We start from the raw sequence: 22,582 nt of genomic DNA, 5'->3' as shown, positions 1-22,582 counted from the left end.
CACGTCGCCTGACGCTTCTGGCCATCGTCTAGTGACACCTCAGGTGACCGTATTACGTCTGGCCAGTGTCGTGCCGCGCGTAGTGGCTTCTTCAGCTGAGTCCACGTAAGTTTCACGTTCCCATCAAGCCATGCCTAAGATAACAGGATTCCTGCAGCGTCACCTTTGTATTCTCAAGCAAAATGATTCGTTCTAGGTTGTGCTCTTTGCCTTATAGGCGTAGCTATACGACTCTGGATTACTCTCCTGAAGTATGCCAATTGACATACTCGTCAAGAAGGGTATGACATTCTTGCCAGATACCGATCTCTTCAGCAATTACCAAACCAGTCCTCTTACGGTATCTAATAGCTTCTTTACTTTACTTTTACGTATTTATTGAACCTCATCTGATTAGGGTCAACAGGCCCTCTCTTACACTGGACCAGGGCTTCACCCGTACATTATATTTTTTACATCCTAGTTCCCTAAGAAATAACAATATTAATATGACAGCTAGTATTAAAATTATTTGTGTGTCTGAAGTGGCATTGTTAGTAAATTATACTGACTATGGACAAAAACAGCTAATACTGCCAGTATCTGTACAAAACGGATGTTTTCTGATACAACGAATTCTGGGGAAAGGGGATTTAAGCATCAGTGAAGCACACTGAGAAATGAGGAAAGGCAGGTTGAAAAGAGGGACATACAAGGGTAACGAGTGTCTACAGGGACAAGGGTAATCCCTGTTGTCGCTTTAGGAGGCCTGTCAGTAGCTGTCTTTTGAAGCTGGAGATGTTGTTCAGTTCTCTAATATAATGCGGAAGGTTATTATAGAGTCTGGTTCCTGTTAATGAGAAGGACTTCGAGAAAGTGGCTGAACGATAATGTGGGACAGAAAGGAGATTGCTCTGATGGGAGCAAGTGTTTCTGTCATGTTGTTCAGACTAGAGCGTTCAGGTCGAGGAGAGTCATGAGGAACAGTATTAATTGATAAGCCAGTAGAGAAGACAGAAGGTATGGTAATCTCTGCACGCACGTGGAAAGGGTAGCTGTGAAGTGAGACCAAAGAGTCGAATATCACAATATAAGGAACACAGGCATTCCTAAGCCAGGGGTCGTAAGATTCCCTGTGAATGGCCTCGCAGGATATCGTCGCTGTAATCAATAACTGGGAGTATGTTTCTACAGGTTCTTTTTCAGGTCAAGAGGTAAGAGCTTTTTAAATATTCTTGTAGGGCATGGACAGATGCTGATGTCTTCTTGGACAGTTCCGTGCTCAGTCCAGTTTAGAGCTTCATCTATTATTATGCCTAGATTCTTTGCTGCAGGACTAGAGTGGACAATTGTCCCATTTAGAGTTAAAGAAGGAACGAATGAGTTTAGAATGACCAGCCACCGTCGTTTGTATGCGCCACTTTCGATAGTACACACAGGTCAGTATTGGGATTCTCAATAGTTGTCTTCAGGTATATAGATTTTGCATTTAGATACAATTAGAAGTCATCAAAATACTTGTGGTACTTGCAGTAGGTCAAAACTGATGACACATTATTTACGCATAATGAAAAGAGTATAGGACATTATACTGAACCCTGGGGAATCTCACGATTCCAAGAAATGGAGAGGTATGGGTAGCGAATATCGTTGCTTCCTGTGACCTCTGATCAGGTCATCTACGGATTTGTTGGCGTCGATCTGACCCGCACAAACGGAACGCTGAACACCACAGAAAGTCGCTGACTATGGCCCTACATCACTCAAACATCACTCAAGCCCATGTTGTCTGTCGAATTGTATCAGCGGCAAACGACGGGTGGAAACTCCAGATCTCAAGCCAGCTTCCAGCAATCGATTCCCGTCTGTTAGTGGTGACCCTCTGCCTGCGACCTCTACCTGGATTTCATCTGCTGGCATCCTTCTTCTTGTCAGAACCAGTCGAAAAATCTTACTATCTTCTCTTGTTGTAGTCCCATTTAGGGTTAAAGATAGTAGGGATTCCCGATATTTTGGGCTAATGATTCTAGACAACTATTTATCACATGAGTACCCAACTTTATAGGAATGACTTTCGGACTGTGCGCTGCTATACTTGCTTTGTTAGCAGTGTTAGGTAACGACTTGTTATTAAGCTCTGGTGCAGGTACGTCGATGTAGCGTTAAGACACAAGCATCAGTGCCCATTACAATTGTCGACAGCCAACATGAATCTTTTGTCAAAACAGCAGCGACAGCGCTGCTGCTCTTCTCGGCTATCGATACATTAAAGCTGCACGGATAGTTCCTTCTTCCGTACCGGAAATTCGTAAGTTCGATTTAACTGGCCATTTAGGAATTGTTTCTGGTAGATGGCGACGGTCAATTTTTTGTAACCTGGAATGTGAACGGTATGCTATTAACAAATGTTAGTCTCTCATGTGGAAATTAAAATGTCTTTCAGTGGTTTATTCGTTATTTCTCTTCCACATATCCTTACAAATGTTGCAACGAAATTTCTTTATCCTATGATCGCTCATTTTTCATTGGAGTCCTCCCAGGTAGCGAAATTTTTGTTATAATCACAATGTATGTAAATACTGCAGTAGAATGTGTCGGAAGCTCTTTAAGGCTGTTCGCAGATGATGCGGTTGTGTGCAGGAAGGTAGCAACACCAGAATACAGTAAAGATTTACAGAGTGACCTCTAGAGGATTGACGATTATGCAGGCTCTGGCAAATTGACCCTTAACATAAATAAATGTAACATATTGCGCATGCGTAGGAAAATGAATTCACTACTGTACAAGTATGCTACTGATGAAAATTGCTGGCAACAGTAACCACCGTAAAATATCTAGGAGTATCTGTCTGCCGGCCGCAGTGGCCGTGCGGTTCTAGGCGCTACAGTCTGGAGCCGAGCGACCGCTACGGTGGCAGGTTCGAATCCTGCCTCGGGCATGGATGTGTGTGATGTCCTTAGGTTAGTTAGGTTTAATTAGTTCTAAGTTCTAGGCGACTGATGACCTCGTAAGTTAAATCACATAGTGCTCAGAGCCATTTGAGCCAAGTATCTGTCTTGAGCGACCCTAAGTGGAATGACTACATAACACAACTAGTAGGAAAAGAAGATGCCACACTGATGTTCATGATATAAGAAGAATTTTAAGGGCATGTAATTTATCCACTAAAGAAGTGGGTTACAAGGCACTGGTTTGACCGATTCCTGGGCAACGTTCATCAATCTGGGATCCTCACCAAGCAGGATTGATAGGATAGATGGAGAGGATCCAAACAAGAGCTGCGTGTTCCATCACGAGATAGTTTACTCCGCACAAGAACGTTGCAAAAATGCTCGACAAACTCTAGTGGCGGACGCTACAAGAAAGGCGTTGTGCATAACAAAAAGAGTTATTGTTTAAATTTCGAGAGAACACTTTCCGGGAAGAGTCAGACAACATTTGCTTCCTCCCACATTCGTGAAATGACGACGACGAGAGAATTTTAGAGATTAGAACTAACACAGAATCCCGCGTCCGGCCATCCTGATTTAGGTTTTCCGTGATTTCCCTAAATCACTCCAGGCAAATGCCGGGATGGTTCCTCTGAAAGGGCACGGCCGACTTCCTTCCCAATCCTTCCCTAATCCGATGAGACCGATGACCACGCTGTCTGGTCTCCTTCCCCAAAACAACCAACCAACTAACACAGAAAATCATTGACAATCATTCTCCCCACATAGTACCCTCAGCCACACACCATCAGGTGGCTTGCGGAGCATTGATGTGGGTGGAGATACAAACCTCCACATGACCTCTGCCCAAGAGCGCTCAAAACTAGCCTCCTCCATCCCGTGATGGCTGCCAGTAGACTCTTCGACTTCGCCAGCTCCCAGCCGTTACACGAAATTATTTTAACATTCATGCCACTGGACGAATCAGCCTCCAGAACCATTTCCTCTTAACGCTCATAGGGCTGCTGTAAAGCCATCCTCACGCGGGACATAATTCTCATTGCGCAGCACACCAGATGTGGTGTCTAGCGTTGCTGCTGTACGCTCCGAAACGACCTGCTACATCTCACGGAACATAACGTGCTGCTCAACGTGATTTGCGACTTCAGCGCCCTCCAGCAGGAGTTCCCAGCTGCATCAGCCATGTAACTCACAGTTTCCTTAACGACAATGGACGCGTGTAAGACAGCTGTGTTGACTGTCGAAGAAGAAAGGGAAAAATCGTGGAGAAGATTCTGGACTCGTCGATGGCTTGACCAGCAAATTGTTGATAGAGGAACATTACATAATTTTGTTATTCGTTACCGGTAACTCGAATGACCATTCATTCCATACTTATTTTTAAACTGAATGTAGTTAATGTATAGAACCTAATGTTAGTTTGCGTCTGCATAATACCCTTTTTCTCAATGAGGCATTGGCTATCAACACTCTGAAGTAACGGACTCCATCACATAGATTTCAAGACCGGTTCGAAACTTCATGTGTGTGGAAGAGAAGATTTTTTCGAAGCTACTCGTCAGCTTTGAAAGAGATACGCACTGGCAAGATCAGACATGAGGCAGTAATACCGAGAAATAGATATACGAGTGAATTGTTGTGTACGACTTCATACATAATGGTACAGAGAGGTGGGCTACAGAGTGCTGCGGGAACTGTCATTGTAGGAAAGTTGGATAGGAGCGCCGGCCGCTGTGGTCGAGCGGTTCTAGGCGCTTCAGTCCGGAACCACGCGGCTGCTACAGTCGCAGACTCGAATCCTGCCTCGGGCATGGACGTGTGTGTGATGTCCTTAGGTTAGTTAGGTTTAAGTAGTTCTAAGTCTAGGGGACTGATGACCTCAGATGTTAAGTCCCATAGTGCATAGAGCCATTTGAACCATTTGGACAGGAGCAGAAATGATAAGCGAACAATTTCACATAACAAAAATAAGATTTACATAACTTGTACTTCTCCAAGCGTACCAAGACTCATTCCAAATGATGCAGCAAGAAATAGAGTCCAGTCACCTCAATGTCAACAAGGAAGAGTCTCTATGTACTGAATGACGAACAGTGACGTCAGTGCGGTGACTAGGCGGTGTCTGTGTAGTCTCCCTTAGTGCAGTGGCTCCGAGCACAAGCAACCGCCGCCAGCCGTCCGATACCATGGCAGCAGAGGGCGTTCGTGGTACAGAGCCACTGGAGGCGTGGCTTAGTGGGTGCACATCATCTTGTCTGTCCAATCCTGCGCGACCATTATAGAAACTTGCTGTTCTGTTAACAAAATAACAACACCTGTGGGGTGGTACCGATACCTGATACCACGTAATTATATACATCACACAAAGTTTCATGATAGCAAAGCATTTCTAGTGTAGCACTTGTGTTTACTTACTGACATAGACTGGCAATTAAGATTTCTGATCACTGTGGAAACATTCCTATCATTGCAATTCACAACAAGAATTGAGCATATACATTATTTATGCGTAAATTAACAGCAACTGTGTAAGACAATGCTTCTATTAAATTATCGTTAGTAAGAAAGATCCAGAATCCTTTAGACAACACAAGGTGAAAGAAACTGGAATGAGGTAGACGTGAACCTCAAAACGCCATCAGCTAGCTACAGCTTCAACATCGCAGCTGGATCTCTGTATGTGGTATACATGGTCTAAGGACTGTATCTACAAATGGCATTATTTGATATTAAATATAGCGCGCTACTGATACGTCATAATTGTGCTGTAGCATTGAAAGAGTTTACTTCACAGCACACATGTTACAACGCTTAAGACATCAAATACAGGAAGCATTTGACTGCCGATATGGAGTTCCATGTCATTTTATTCAAAAAAGTGGTTCAAATGGTTCTGAGCACTATGCGACTTAACATCTAATGTCATCAGTCCCCAAGAACTTAGAACTACTTAAACCTAACTAACCCAAGGACATGACACCCATCCATGCCCGAGGCAGGATTCTAACCTGAGGCCGTAGCGGTCGCGCGGTTCCAGAGTGAAGCGTCTAGAACCGCTCGGTCACACTGGCCGGCTGTCATTTTATTATAAGAATTCGTAGCTAAAAGGCACGTTTCCCTGAAATCGTCAGTTATCTTATGCTTTGAAGCAACTTATGTCGTACCATGTCTACAGTAAAGAAAACAAACGAAATACAAGGCATGATTCCATACAATATGGCTGCTCCTAATCTGCCTGTAAAATCGATTTCACGTCTGACTGGCCGCGTTCCTCTGCACTAGGCAAAAATCTGATTTGTCAGATTCTTCATTTCACGCTCCGTAGTGTAGTAGAATGTGGAATTCTACGCAGTGACGTCACCAGCTCCCTGACCGGCTGCGTTTTCACCTCCCGAGACAGGACCGCGTAAGGTGCTGCTGACTGCCGACAGTTTCAGATATTAGGGTATAAGGAAACACCAACCATCCTGTGGAAACCACCCTGAAAACAGCCACGGCCGGACCACCTCATCTTAGCCGGATTAAGAAAATTTACTTCCAAGATGGAGAACAGCCTCAGTCCCACGGAAACCTGAGAACCGACGGTGCCGTTCACAATTGCGACCAGCATGGACGCAAATGATATGTTACAAGGATAAGACCAACTACCACCGTTGCAGTAGCTACCGAAATGAATACCTAACACCGAGTGAAATACGAATGTATATGCATTATACAACGGTGTTTTAGAATGAACACGCTGCAACACGATCAGGTACCCTATTGCAGATTATATGTAGACAACGCACTTTTTTGCATTAACTACTTTGGGAGGTTTGAGCATCGAAAGATTCTAAAAAAGGCTATGATATTTGAAAATACACTACTTGCAAATACAGTAAGTTACATAAAAGATCATTGTACCAAATGATACCTACTAGGGGGTACTGTCAAATGAAACCTGCATAAATACTCTACGTACAACATTTTTCCAAATGATTACTGTACCAAACGATAGTTACTAAGGGGTACTGACTATAAGAAGGGATCGGTTGGTAGAGCATATTCTGAGGCATCAAGGGATCACTAGTTTAGTATTGGAGGGCAGCGTGGAGGGTAAAAATCGTAGAGGGAGACCAAGAGATGAATACACTAAACAGAATCAGAAGGATGTAGGTTGCAGTAGGTACTGGGAGATGAATAAGCTTTGACAGGATAGAGTAGCATGGAGAGCTGCATCAAACCAGTCTCTGGACTGAAGACCACAACAATCACAAAAGGACAAATAAGTACTGTACCTCAGTTATTGAAAATGCCCATGATGAATATATCTGCACACAAAAGATCAGTAGTATGTGACAGCAGTGATTTATGTACATCATCGAGATTTAAATGTTTGTCATAGTATCAGTATTTACTTTTTTATCATCTGACAATTTTTCTACTTCTTATTTTTCCAAATCATTCCAAAATTCCGCAAGATATTGCAGTGTTGCTGTTATTAAGGCGATGAATATTTATACTGTCCTTTAGAAGTTAGATACCTACAAAATTGATCGATTTTGTATAATAGCTAAATTCATGGTAGTTACCAACCATACAGCGTCTCCTAGGAGGAATGATCAATATTCGGGGTTGTGACAGTAACGACCATTTGAAGGAAAAAGTTTCATTTGGACATATACGCTGTTCCGAATGGTTTCCGAGACAAAACACATTTAATGTGCCTTTTTATTAATTTTCCGTGTTATTCAATACATCATCCGCTCGAGGTAACCGTACGGTCTCTGGCGCCTTGCCACGGTTCGCGAGGTTCCCTCCGTCGGAGGTTCGAGTCCTCCCTCGGGCATGGATGTGTGTGTTTGTCCTTAGAATAGTTTAGGTTAAGTAGTGTGTAAGTTTAGGGACTGGTGACCTTAGCAGTTAAGTCCCACAAGATTCCATACACACACAACACATAGTTAACATTAAATCATGTGTTTTACAAATTATCACATGAAAAATACGTTTTTTAACTCGTTCACCTCTAAGCGTTATCGTACACGTGAGATTACAGGTGTGGTGCAGTTCACAATGAATATTTGGATATCCCCCGTCAATTTCAATGCATTTGTGATCTCTTGGGAGCTTATGTCTTGTTGCTTGTCTCAGTGTGTTCCCTAGTGATAGCAGCAGCGTCCGCGAAATAGCAGTTCATCGCGCGTACTCATCTTTCGTTTGTACACCTCAGACTTTTTCAAACCCCATTTACAAAAATCTAATAGTGTACGATCTGGTTACCTTGGTGGCAAGTAAAATGTACTACCACGACCAATACAGCGTTTAGAGTAAGTGCGGTTGAGATGTTCCCTCACACGTCTGGTAAAACGTGGGAAGGCTCCATCATGCTTGAAGTACACTGCAGTCTGTGTGGTCAAAGGAACATCCTCAAGATATTGTAGACAACGTTCTGGACGTCCCAACAGCACAGGCGTCCACCAGGATCGTCGTATTGTAAGGGTAGCATTGGCAGATCGTACAGCTACTATAGCACAGGCAAGAGAGCTTGTGAGTGCAAATTTGTAACACGAACTGTTGCGAACCGATTATTAGCTGTGGGACTGTGGGCACGCACGCCTGCAGCCTGTCTTCCTCTCAGAACACAGCATCTACACTACTATTGGCCATTAAAATTGCTACACCAAGAAGAAATGCAGATGATAAACGAGTATTCATTGGACAAACATATTACACTAGAACTGACATGTAATTACATTTTCACGCAATTTAGATGCATAAATCCTGAGAAGTCAGTACCCAGAACAACCACCTCTATCCGTAATAACGGCCTTGATACGCCTGGGCATTGAGTCAAACAGAGCTTGGATAGCGTGTACAGGTACAGCTGACCATGCAGTTTCAACACGATACCACAGTTTATCAAGAGTAGTGACTGGCGTATTGTGACGAGCCAGTTGCTCGGCCACCATTGACCAGACGTTTTCAATTGGTGAGAGGTCTGAAGAATGTGCTGGGCAGGGCTGGGCAGGGCAGCAGTCGAACATTTTCTGTATCCAGAAAGGCCCGTACAGGACCTGCAACATGCGGTCGTGCATTACCCTGCTGAAATGTAGGGTTTCGCAGGAATCGAATTAAGAGTAGAGCCACGAGTCGTAACACATCTGAAATGTAACGTCCACTGTTCAAAGTGCCGTCAACGCGATCAAGAGGTGACCGGGACGTGTAACCAATGGCACCCCATACCATCACGCCGGGTGATACGCCAGTATGGCGATGACGAATACACGCTTCCAATGTGCGTTCACCGCGATGTCGCCAAACACGGATGCGACCATCATGATGATGTAAACAGAACCTGGATTCATCCGAAAAATGACTTTTTGCCAGGTTCGTCGTTGAGTACACCATCGCAGGTGCTCCTGTCTGTGATGCAGCGTCCAGGATAACCGCAGTCATAGTCTCCGAGCTGATAGTCCATGCTGCTGCAAACGTCGTCGAACTGTTCGCGCAGATGGTAGTTCTCTAGCAAACATCCCCATCTGTTGCCTTAGGGATAGAGACGTGGCTGTGCGATCCGTTACAACCATGCGGATAAGACGCCTGTCATCTCGGCTGCTAGTGATACGAGGCCGTTGGGGTCCAGCACGACGTTCCGTATCACCCTCCTGAACCCACCGATTCCATATTCTGCTAACAACCATTGGATCTCGACCAACGCGAACAGCAATGTCGCGATACGATAAACCGTAATCGCGATAGGCTACAATCCGACCTTTATCAAAGTTGGAAAGGTGATGGTACCCATTTCTCCTCCTTACACGAGGCATCACAACAACGTTTCATCAGGCAACGCCGGTCAACTGCTGTTTGTGTATGAGAAATCGGTTGGAAACTTTCCTCATGTCAGCACGTTGTAGGTGTCGGCACCGGCGCCAACCTTGTTTGAATGCTCTGAAAAGCTAATCATTTGCCTATCACAGCATCTTCTTCCTGTCGGTTAAATTTCGCGTCTGTAGCACGTCATCTTCGTGGTGTAGCAATTTTAGTGGCCAGTAGTGTATGTGCACTCTTCGAATGGTGCCCTCGGAAGATCACCCCTGAAAGACGGAATGGAATGATGAAAGCTGATTTGGTCTGCACGCATGTGATGCTCGTCTGATGTAGACCTGGCGAGAGCTGTCTCGTAGAGTCCATCCGTCCAACGCACACTGCCTCCACTCCAGGCCTTATGGTCTCTCATTCACTTTTTTGTCTCTGGGGGGGGGGGGGGGGGCGCTAACCAGCGCTCGGTACGTGCAGAATGTTGTTAGGCCCGTTCTTTTGCCGTTCTTGCAACAGGAGGATGATTTGCTGTTCCAACATGATAACGCCCGCCCACAAACTGTCCGTGATGCTCAACGTGCTCTGCAAGACGTGCAGCAGCTTCCATGGCCAGCACGATTTCCGGACTTGTCTCCAACCGAGCATGTGTGCGATATGATGCGAGGAGAGGTGATTCATGCAATTGGTCATCCAACAACTCTTACAGAACTACGTGAACAGGTCGAGCAGGTGTTTTATAACGTATGCCAGGATAGCAGTCGCAATTTGTACGATCGACTGGATGCCAGAGTCAGCGTCTGCATTGCTGGCTGTGGAGACTCACCACGTACTAATATGAGTTTTTAGGCATAGGTCGATACCTGGTACCTCAGAACCGCTTGTGCTATTGATCTGTAAATGTCCATATATACTGTTGCAACAATAAATCTTGAATGAATCGCAAACCTCTAAAAGGGTGTAATGATTTTTTTCTTGTATTTTATATGAAGGACATGTTTCTTTGAGAGCTCTGTTGTGCAAACCTTTGTCCAAATATCTGATAGCATTTCAATTAACCTTCCACTGCAAGGGTACTTTTCTTTTATGTAATCCCTCCTGTTAATAGAAGCGTTCCATTTAGCTCACTCTGCCAGAATATCTATTTTTGAATAACAGATACATTTCAATGTGAGGCAGTTCAATGTTCGCTAGGAGCTCTCTGGAGACATCGGTCATGAATGTGAGCAAATACCATCAGAGATATCGACGCAACACACCAGAACCATTATGTCAGCGGCAGCGTTCATACAAACAATGCCTGGTACCGATCAATGAGGCTGTCTTGTGTACAACCACAAGTCTTCCGACGTCTGCTCATCGGCCATGTACCTGTTTGTAATGAAGTACAGTAACTAAAGTCGGTCTACCAACATTCTGCTTGTGTCACAGTAACTAAAAGCCACGAAAGCAACCGAGAGTTTACTTGTAATAAAATGAGCATATTAATGTTTTCTTTTTAATCTTAGTATGTGATGAAAAGACGTTAATCGTTTTGGGTCAAATAGTTCAAAGTAAGTTTTTAAGAAACTGCTGTATACAGGGTGTCCCAGGAGAAATGGTCATTATTATGGGATATGCCAGCTCATTTGAACCTAAAGCCTGATATGGACGTGTGCTATGTTCCGAATGGTTTCCAAGACAGAATGTATTTAATGTACATGATGACAGGGCCAGTCATTTTAGAAGAACGAATGGCGGGACATAATTACTTCCAGTTCTTGGAAAATTCGTTTCTTCAATATCTTGAGGATGTTCCTTTGACCACACAGACTGCCGTGTACTTCTAGCATGATGGAGCCTTTCCACACTTTACCAGACGTGTGAAGGAACATCTCAACCGCATTTACTCTAAACGCTGTGTTGGCCATGGTAGTACATTTTACTGGTCACCAAGGTAAGCAGTTAACTGTTTGCAACAGGCACATCAGTCACTCAACGAAACTCTATACTTACAATATGGGAAAATAACAGAAGAAACCAAAAAATTAACAGTAAATATGCATTCCATGTAACGAACAAGTGACAAGGAAGCAACACAGAAGACAGTATCACCACAGTATACGAAAATAACAGGAGAAGAAACCAAAAAGTTAACAGTAAATATGTTTTCAGTGAAACAAACAAATGGCAGGGAACCAGCACAGAAGACAAAATCGCCATGAAAAGAGACTGAGGAGAAAGCCGTACCAGAGTGGACAGAAGTTAAAAACAACAGATCACGACGAAGCACCTGGCAGAAGTTAGCATCCAAACAACATATGAACGATTTTTTATGGCCCAATCCACTGCAGAAGAAAACAACCAAGAAGAAGTCCAGGACCCACAGGAGGTGAAAATCAGGTCAGAAACGAAAAGACTAGAGCCCACTCTTTAAAGAAGTAACAAAGCAAGGAACATGTCTCTCATAGAACTGAATAATTCTTTAACTCTCCTATATCATAATGTACAGGGCTTAACCAGTAAGCTATATGATCTAGAGGTCCTTTTGCATGGTTCATTGAAGGAGATTTCTATCTTGTGTATAAGTGAACACTGGCTACAAGAACTACAAAAATGTGCAGTTGGGATTTCAGACTTCCAGTTGGTCAGCAGCTTTTGCAGGGAAACACACTGAGGGGGTGGAACATGTATATATGTAATAACAGGTATTAAATCAAAGGAAATTAGGTTTAAAAATGTATGCTATATTGAAAAATATTTTGAATATTGTTTATGTGAACTAACAGACAGTAAAATTATAATTGCATGTATATATAGGTCCCTACTTGGCAATTTTGAATTATTCTATGAAAATTGGAAAATCTTCTTAACTATCTAAATAGTCAGTCAAAATACATAATTGTTCTTGGATATTTCAATATTAATTTCAAGGCCGACTGTAAAAAAAAGGCAAAAACTTGTTAATCTACTAAAAACAAGCAATATGGACATGTGTGTAGAAGATACCACCAGATACAGCACCAAAAATGAAAGTACTATAGATCAAATATTCATTGACAAATCAAAATGTGGCTTTAAATCTGAGGTATTGGATACAGGTTTCTCTGATAATCAAGCAGTTAAATTGACTTTAGAGAAGTCTCATGAGAAAAGTGACAACAGGAGATATATTGAGAGAAGATTAATTAATGATGATAGTATTAGAGTCTTTAATCTAATGTTAAAAAATGCAAACTGGGACATGGAAACCAATAGTTCCATAGATATAAAATTCAACAAGTTCTTGTCAAATTATAAGTACTGCTATGATATTTCATTCACTCTGAAGAGAATGGAAATAAACAAAAAATCAAATTAACAAGTGAAATCAAAGAGTCATCGGTCTTAGAACGCTATATAAAGTAATCTATGGAAAACACTGAGAAGAAGAAGGAACGGTATGACATGATATCTGATAAGACATTAGGGAATAACTTCCATGGTAATAGAGGAAAGGAATTCGTGGAGGGCAGCAAAAAACCAGTCAGGAGATTTATAACTAAAAGACAAGAAACATTTATTAAGAGATAAAAAATGTTTGAATGAAAAGGCCATTGAGGCATCATGTGGGTCAGCTAACACATTGAACAAGTAGGCGAATCGCACAGTATTGCTGAGAATTTAATTAACTATGTGCGGCAGACATAAAGCAATGTTTGTTCAGTGAAAAATCTGAAAAACATCTTTCTACAGTGCCGCTTTAATACAACACTGTTTCGTTTGTAATTAACAATGTCCTAGGCTATATCAAGCAAGAAACAGTTGGTCGCCTTCAATGTAACTAATTCGTTTTGCAAAGGATGAGTCGACTTATGTTGCTGGACTGACCATCTCAAATATGTAATTGTGTGACATCCATATAAAGATTCACTGGAAGAACACTTCCTTATATTCGCATCGCTGCCAATTAACACTACTGAAAAAGAAATATATAACTTGACTAAGAATTTTTTTAAATCAACCATGTCGATTTGAACGACTGTGTCGTCTTTTGTACAGATGCAGCCAAGGCAATGACTGATAAAACAACAGGAGCGGTATCAGTAGTTCCAACCATTGTATCTTGCATAGAGAAGCACTCACGATAAAGAGGATGCTGCCCACACCTAAAACTGGTTCTTGATGAAGCAGTAAAAACTAATCAATCACGTTAAATTACATGCTATTCGCTGCTGATAGCTTCCAATATTGTGTGAAGATTATGGGAGCAGACATAAAAGACTACTGCTCTGTCCCAAGCTTAGATGATTGTTCAGAGTAATACCTTATCGAGGTTATTCGAACTAAGACGTGAATCACAAACTTTTATGGTTGACATTTCTTTTAAATTAAGTGACTGTTTGGCCAATGTGACTTGGTTGTTCAGACTAGCTTGTTTGGCAGATACAGTTGGAAAAATTAATGAATTAAATCTATGTTTACTAGGAAAACAGACAACAGTTTTCAATACTAACAATAAAAGAATCACCTAAAAAATTAGAACTTTGGATTGTTTGTGTTGGTTAGAAAAAAATTAAAAAGGTTTTTAACTCTGAATGTGTTCTTTGGTGAGACAACAGGATTATCAAATGAAATGTTTTAAGAAATGGTCCAATACCTTAGTGATATACACATCTTCTGAGACGTATTTTCCTGAAGAGCAGAATACAAAACTGAAATGAATTAATGGGTTCAGCATCTTTTTGTATCAAATTTGTATACATCAGAAAATATGTCAAACCAAACCTACAAACTTTATAGAAATGACATCAGATTCATGGATGGAATCATTAATCAAAAGAATGTTACTTGAGGTTTTTGGTGCGGGGTTCGTGATGAATATCCGCAACCTGTCACCCAGGCTCTGACTATTCTTCTCCCGTTCCCATCAGCATACTTGTGTGAAACAGGATTCTCAGGATATGCAGCTACAAGGATAAAATACCACTATACACTGGATACTGAACCTGACATGTTTCTTCAACTCTCGTCTACCAACAATGACATTAAACAGTTGGTCAAAAACAGTAAGGCAGCTTCATACCCCACTAAATGGAAACAATTTTATCAATTTACAGTAGAATTAATACAGTGCTATTTTTGTGTTGTATTATTGTGTGTTGTTTTGTATATTGTTGTAGAAGTCAGTAGTGTACAACGCATCTATTCTTGTAAAATTTTCATTAAATGATGGTAATTAATGAATATAAAACCAAGTTCTGCTTATCTTCGAGCTCCATAAAGTATTTGTTATATCAAAAAGGTTCTACCGCCAAAGAAGTTTGAGAGCCTCTGATTTAAATAATGAGGAATGGGGTGGCCGGAATTTATTAATATACGATTTACATATGGTTTTTGTTTTCAACAGCAATGTTTCATACTTTAAAACCAATCAGTAGTCTAACTGCAATAACGTTTCGCTTCATAAAACTGAATCTTTTAAGATCCCTCTTGTCACGTTTACGTCCTTTAGTATCCTAAGTTACGTGTTGCTACCAGCAAAATCTTGTGTAATGTTCCTCTCAGTTATTATACTCTCTTCAATAACCAGCATTTCACCACGCAACCTCCTTCATAAGCATCGTTTTTAAATTATCAGTAATCTGTTTTGTGTCATAAAAGTAACTACTGGACTATGCATGTGCACGAAAATATTGGGAAACCTTTCCACAAACAGTCGTACTGCAGTTCGGCCGTTTTCATTAACTTTTCCGTGTGCAAGCAGCATACGGACACCTGTGTACATGCCGTTGGCTCTGAGCACTATGCGACTTAACTTCTAAGGTCATCAGTCCCCTATAACTTAGAACTAATTAAACCTAACTAACCTAAGGACAGCACACACATCCATGTCCGAGGCAGGATTCGAACCTGCGACCGTATCGGCCGCGCGGTTCCAGACTGTAGCGCCTAGAACCGCTCGGCTACTCCGACCGGCAATGGGTTTCCAGACTAAAAATCTTCAACGCCACTGTTCTCAAACGTTTATGACCCACAGGATCCAAACCAAACATTGCCGGACTGGGGCGCCTCTTGAAATGTCCCATATAACATGCTAAGCATTGACTGTTTTTCTTAAGTCAAACTTGTATGCAATATCGTTTGAAATGTTGGCATCGAATTTGTTTTTAGGAAGAAAAATCAAGATTTTTGATGTTTTGTTCACCATTTTTGTTAAGCGATCACTAAGCTCTGACATGTACATCGAAATGAAAATTCCTGAGAGATTCAAACTGTGTGCCACATGGGATTCTAGTGTTTTCACCAAATGAACTTGGGGTCAAACATACAAATATGGCATTATGAGAGCCCCCTACCACCAAAATAGTTGCTGTTAATTGGTTGCTTGCTCGCACACAGCAACTACACAGCTAGGTCACAGGACCAAATACAGTTAGGCGACAGTTATGGCAAAAGTAGATGGCAACACAGATCATCGACAATTTACCATGAGTTATTGAAATACGTATTTTAATAATCAACTGAAACATGAAGATTGTGCATGATAAAGTAGATCAGTTTTCAGTTACACTGAACTGTCTTTAACTTTGGTATAATCCTAAATCCACTGCATGTGTGTAATGTCCTATTTGGCTCTTCTTGGCGCCGACTGTTGATGGAGTCTGCTGGAGCAACGTCCACTGGTGGACTATTTGTGAGACGTAAAGTAGATATGTAACACAGTCCTAGTCGAGCGCATCCTCTCTGGATTCTGACATTTAATACTGGAACCGCCAGGTTTTTTGAACCTCCTAAAACCGCCATTGAGGCAGAAAGTCCCATCTCTAATCGATGCTTTTCCAGTACGGTATTTTGGGCGATGAATTTTCTGTAACAAATAGTCACTCTTGCTGTCCGTTATTCTCTTTTAATTCGAACGACTAAGTACAGTCATGCTTCATACTTACATTTCATTTAAAATATTATTGACAACATAAAAATTGAATATTTTCTTACTTGTGTCCAGAAAAACTCCGATATGCGAATACTTAAGAATTGTTCGTAATACCAAGAAGAAATCATGTATTTTTATAGAAATGCAGCCAAGTCATAAAGTTTTTAGTACAGAATGATATTTTCTACAACTAAGCAAAAAAAAAAAAAAAGATAAACCCAGGTGTTGGTATAAAATCATGGACCTGATGGTGTCACAGAGTAAGTACGCATGCGCCAAAGATGAACGACCAATAGCTGTGAAATCTGAGAACTTCTCAGTCGAATGCACCATCTTTAGTGTCTGTAGATAAATCTATGTGGTCGTGACCTTCGTTTGTCTAAGAGTTGAAATGATAAGTGTAATAACAGAGCAATGAATTGTCGTGATGTTTCACACGAAATTTCGAAAAACCGCTACTGAAACGTACCTGTTATTAAAAGAAGTGTATGGCGAAGACTGTTCATCACCAGTCGAGTTTTTGAGTAGTTCAAGTGTTTCCAAGATGGTCGACAAGACGTTGAAAATTACTCATGGCCGGAACGCCCATCAACACCTAAAACGGATCAAAATATCGGAAAATTAAGTCATCTGATTCGACCTGACTGTCGGTTGAATATTCGATCGACTGCTGAAACTGTAGCACTGACAAAGAACGCGTGAATAAAAATTTACATAACCAATTTAACACGAGAAAAGTGTGTGCAAAACTGGTTATGAAAATTCTCACGATCAAACAAAAACGAGCCCGTGAAAATGTCTGACTGACACTTTGAATCCCATTGAAAATGATCCTGATTTCTTGGAAAGACTGATGACATGTGTCAAATTTTCGTTTTTCAATTATGATCCAGAAAATATGGGCCAATCCATGTACTGGCAGAGCCCAATTTCACTGAGAGTGAAAAAAGCTCGAATGAGCAAATCATGATTCAAGCCATTATCACTGTTTTTTCGATATTCACAGAATTGTGTATCTTCGAATACTCCCTCGGGCATGTGTGTGTGTGTATGTGTGTGTGTGTTTGTGTGTGTGTGTGTGTTATCCTTAGCGTAAGTTAGTTTAACGTAGATTAAGTAGTGTGTAAGCTTAGGGACCGATGACCCAGCAATTTGGTCCCATAACACCTTACCACAAATTTCAAAAAAAAGAATCCTGAAGGTCAGATTGTTAATTAACCTCACTAACTTGAGGTTCCTATTCAACTCCATGAGTAAATGGGAATTGTGGAAGGGCACATCATGCGCTCTGCATCAAGCAACACACCAGCTCATATCATTGCCTATTAGAAGGTTTCTAGCAACTACAGCTCCCCAGTGTTAGACAACCCATCTTACTAGCCTGACCTAGCAACATGTTAGTTTTATCTATTCCCAAAGATCTAATCTGCATTAAAACGAACAAAATTTCAATCCATTGAAGCAGTAAAAGGAAAAGCAGCATGCATTATAAAGCAGCTCATCGAAGAAGACTTCCAGCACTGTTCCCATCAATGAAAAATTCGCATGGATCCTTTTAAGGATAGAGCAGGGGTGTATATTGAGGGTCGCAATAAATAAATATGTATGTTTTCGAAATAAAATATTTTACAGCAACAATCTTGTTCTTTTAAAGCCACTCGTTGTATACATTTAATAAATTACCGCAGTCCAATATACACCTACACACTAACAGATATTTTCTAAAGATAAACATTAAAATCTGTGTAAGTAAATACGTTCCTTTTAGATACCTATAGATCATCATTGTCTATAGGCTAAGTTTTGTAATCTCTACAGAAATAGGAAACTGGAACAATACATTTGTTGCAAACTGATTTGTCACACGACGCATATTTATATGCACTTTTCCCTTATCAGTGAAACAGGTACTTATTAAACTATAAAGTATACATTTTATAGTATGGACTTTTATTTCAAAGTGAACTATTCTAAGAAATATTAAAAGCCATAGACTTTCAAGCACCTCGTGGAACTATTGGAAGAGGGAGAGGGGTTAAAATTTTGCTTGGGATAAAAAAGTTCTATGATGCTTCTAGTGTTATTATGTTGCGCCTGAGTCATAGGCAGCCCGGCTCTCTTCTACATAGGACGTATCCCTTATCTTGTGGAGGACACAGCAGATTGGAATCCAGATGTTCGAGTTTTTTGGCTAACATACAGCCAAAAAATACCATCTGAGCACAGTTTTAACACTTTAATGCTGGGAGCATCTGCACAATGTTGCCTCACGAGGTACGCAATCATATGTATTATTAGGCTCTGATGTACATGAGATAAAGTTATGAAGCTACTGTAGGCTACAGTAGACTTTCATAAGTAAGCACGGACTATTATAGCTTTGAAATCAGACCTTTAGCTGCTTACAGGCGTTGATAACTATCAACGGGGACAGTTGAAAAATTCGCCGAGGACACAGAGCATCTACATCTACGTATATATTCCGCTAGCCACTAAGCGATGTGGGGCGGAGGCCACAATTTGCGTCAAAGTCATATTTCTCTCCCTCTGTTCCATTCGCGGATCGCACAAGGGAAAAACGACTGTCTGAACGCCTCAGTACGAGCTTTAATTTCCCTTATCTTTGAATGATCATTGCGCGATTTGAAAGTTGGTTGTAATAATATATGCTCTACATCCTCGGAGAAGATCGAATTTCGGAATTTAGTGAGCAGCCCCTTCCGTTTAGCGCGTCGTCTATCTGCAAGTGTATACCACTTCAATCTTTCTATGAGATTTGTAACGCTCTCGCTATGGCTAAATGAACCAGTCACGAATCTTGCCGCTCTTCTCAGGACCTTTCCAATCTCTTGAATGAGACACAACTGGTAAGGGACCCACACAGAGGAACAATACTCAAAGACTGGACGAACTAACGTATTGTAAGCTATTTCCTTTGTTGAAGGACTGCATCGCTTCAGGATTCTACCAATAAACCGCAATCTAAGAGGTCGCCTTGCCCGTTACTTGTGTAATCTGATCATTCCATTTGAGATTATTTCGAATAGTGACACCCAGATACTTGAGAGATGTTACCGCTTCCAAAGACTGGGCATTTATTTTGTACTCGTACATTAATGGGGATTTTCGTCTTGTTATACGCAGTAGGTTACACTTACTAATATAGAGTGATAATTGCCAGTCATTTTACCACGAGTTTATTTTCTGCAAATCCTAATTGATTTGTTCACAACTTCCGTGTGATACTACTTTCCTGTAGACTACAGCATCATCGGCAAACAGTCTAATGCCGCTGTCAATACCATCAACCAGATCGTCTATGTAAATCATAAAAAGCAGCGGGCATATTACGGTGCCCTGGGGCACACCTGAAGCTACCCTTGTTTCTGTTGAAGTCACCCCGTTCAGGACGACATACTGCTCTCTGTCTGTTAGAAAACTTACTGTTCACACACCTGAAGCTACCCTTCTTTCTGTTGAAGTCACCCCATTCAGGACGACATACTGCTCTCTGTCTGTTAGAAAACTTACTGTTCAACCGCATATGTCATAGACCGTAAGCGAGCACTTTTTGGAGCAAGCGACAGTGCGGAACTAAGTCGAACGCCTTTCGAAAGTCGAGAAATATGGCATCAGCCTGGGAGCCGGTATCGAGAGCCTGTTGTATATCATGCCCAAAGAGGGCCAGCTGTGTCTCGCATGACTGCTGTTTCCTAAAACCGTGCTGGGTTCTGCAGATGAGCTTCTCAGAGTCTAGAAAGGTCATTATGTCTGAACACAAAATATGTTCCAGGATTCTACAACAAATCGATGTTAGTGAAATTGGCCGGTAATCATGTGCATCCGATTTTCTACCCTTTTTATTGATTGCTATGACCTGGGCCTTCTTCCAGTCCCGTGGTACTTTCCGCCGTTCCAATGATTTCTGATATATGATGGATAAGAATGGTGCAATATTTTAGCATAGTCAGCATATAATCTTACGGGGATACCGTCTGGGCCAGATGCCTTCCTGGCGTCTAAGAATCTTAAATGTTTTACAATCCCAGATACACTAAAAATTATGTCAGCCATCCTTGCGTTTGTTCGATAATTGAAAGGAGGAATGGTGCTGCAATCCTCTACCGTAAACGAGTTTTTGAAAGCTAGGTTTAGAATTTCCGCCTTCTGTTTATCATCATCCGTACCATTACCTGTACTGTCAGTAAGAGAAGATATTGAATTATTTGTAGCGTTCATAGATTTTACGTATGATCAAAATTGTTTGTGGTTATTTTTAGAATCTGCAGATAAAAAATTGCTTTCAAATTCGTTAAAAGAATCTCTCGCTGACCTATTGACAGCATAGTGCGACTGCAGGGACCTACCCTGGGCACGCTCCCCGTGAGATCCACATTCCCAACTTACTGTCCACACACTACATTTGTAGTGCCCCTGCCCACTACACTCATCACTCGCGGCAGTCAACTCCCGATTCCCGTAAAAGTTTGAGCAATGTTAGTGCATCCGCACTGAGAAGACCATTGGCCGGGAAGCCTTACCTATATGTGAAGATGGTATCTGTTCTTTCGGACATGTCCAAAAGAACAGATACCAATGGTGATCTTGCAGCTCTCAAAGAATGAAGTTACAATGAAATCAGACCTTAAGCTGCTTACAGGCGTTGATAAATTCCCAACTTACTGTCCACACACTACATTGGTAGTGCCCCTGCCCACTATATCCGACTCACGGGGAGCGTGCCAGAGATAAGTCCCTGCAGTTGCACTATCCTCTGTGTCCTTGGTGGCTCAGTCGGATTGAACGTCTGCCATGTAAGCAGGAGATCCTGGGTTCGAGGCCCGGTCGAGGTACACATTTTCAATTGTCGCCATGGATATTTATCAACGCCTATAAGCAGCTAAAGGTCTGATTTCATTATAATTTCATCTTCATATATGATAGCTTTAATAGTAGCTTTGCTCAGTTAAGGTTGTACTCACATTATCTGTATGTTAGGTGTGTTGCATATCTATTGGGCCTTACCTCATTATGTGTGTGATCAGCGTCTCATGAGTGTCCCCTAAAAGCTGGAAGCAGTAAACCACATAGCTACTGAGTGCGGACGTATGAAGGGCCGTGTAACCTAAAAAACATATTTCTTCTACATAGTTATCCTTTTGCCTGTTACTTAAAAATAAACAGTATTTATAGCAAAATTGAACTTGTCAATGTTTAGTTCAGGTCTTATTCTAAAACTGTTGATTTGTAACTTAAAACAGAGGGATGCTGTAATCAAAATAAAAAAATACATATTTATCATTTGGCGCTAGAAAACACAATATCCTCAACAAAAGATAAAATTAAAAAACCGCAAAAAATATCACAAACGTTGCTTCAATACTTTGTCGAACATACATAAACCATGTTTCTGTAATCAGAAACCACTTTTGCGTTTATCAGTAATAACAGGAAAATCTTACCTTTGATCATGAAGAAGAATGTTCTATCTAGTACGAAATTATGACAATAAATATATATTGTTGTGTTTGTCATGTAAATTATACTTGCATCAAAAGTACTTGCTTTGGTTACATAAAAGTGCAGGAGTTGTGAGAGCAATTCATTTTCACTACTTATGAAATACGATTTATATTCTGTAAGGATATAAAATACATATTGTACTAGCACTGGATGAGGTGTGGTTCTCATTATGTGCAAAACAAACAGAAAAAAGAGACATCGTCGGCTCCCAGTTTCTCTCCTACACATTCATTTGTGTGACTTTGCCTCACAATGCTACCAATACTACTTGTAATCCAACCATTTACTACGTCATTTATGTAGTGTACCAAAACTACCGAACTGTAGTTTTGGTCGAGTGCAGTCCTAACACAGAAAAATGTGTCAGTGAGCGGATGTACGACATGATACTGGCAGCGACGAACTAATGTACATTTTCCTTTGACTTCTTTTGAA

The sequence above is a fragment of the Schistocerca serialis genome, chromosome 9 (genome assembly GCF_023864345.2).
Source record: "Schistocerca serialis cubense isolate TAMUIC-IGC-003099 chromosome 9, iqSchSeri2.2, whole genome shotgun sequence".
NCBI lineage: Eukaryota > Metazoa > Arthropoda > Insecta > Orthoptera > Acrididae > Schistocerca > Schistocerca serialis.
This window is presented reverse-complemented; position numbering follows the sequence as displayed.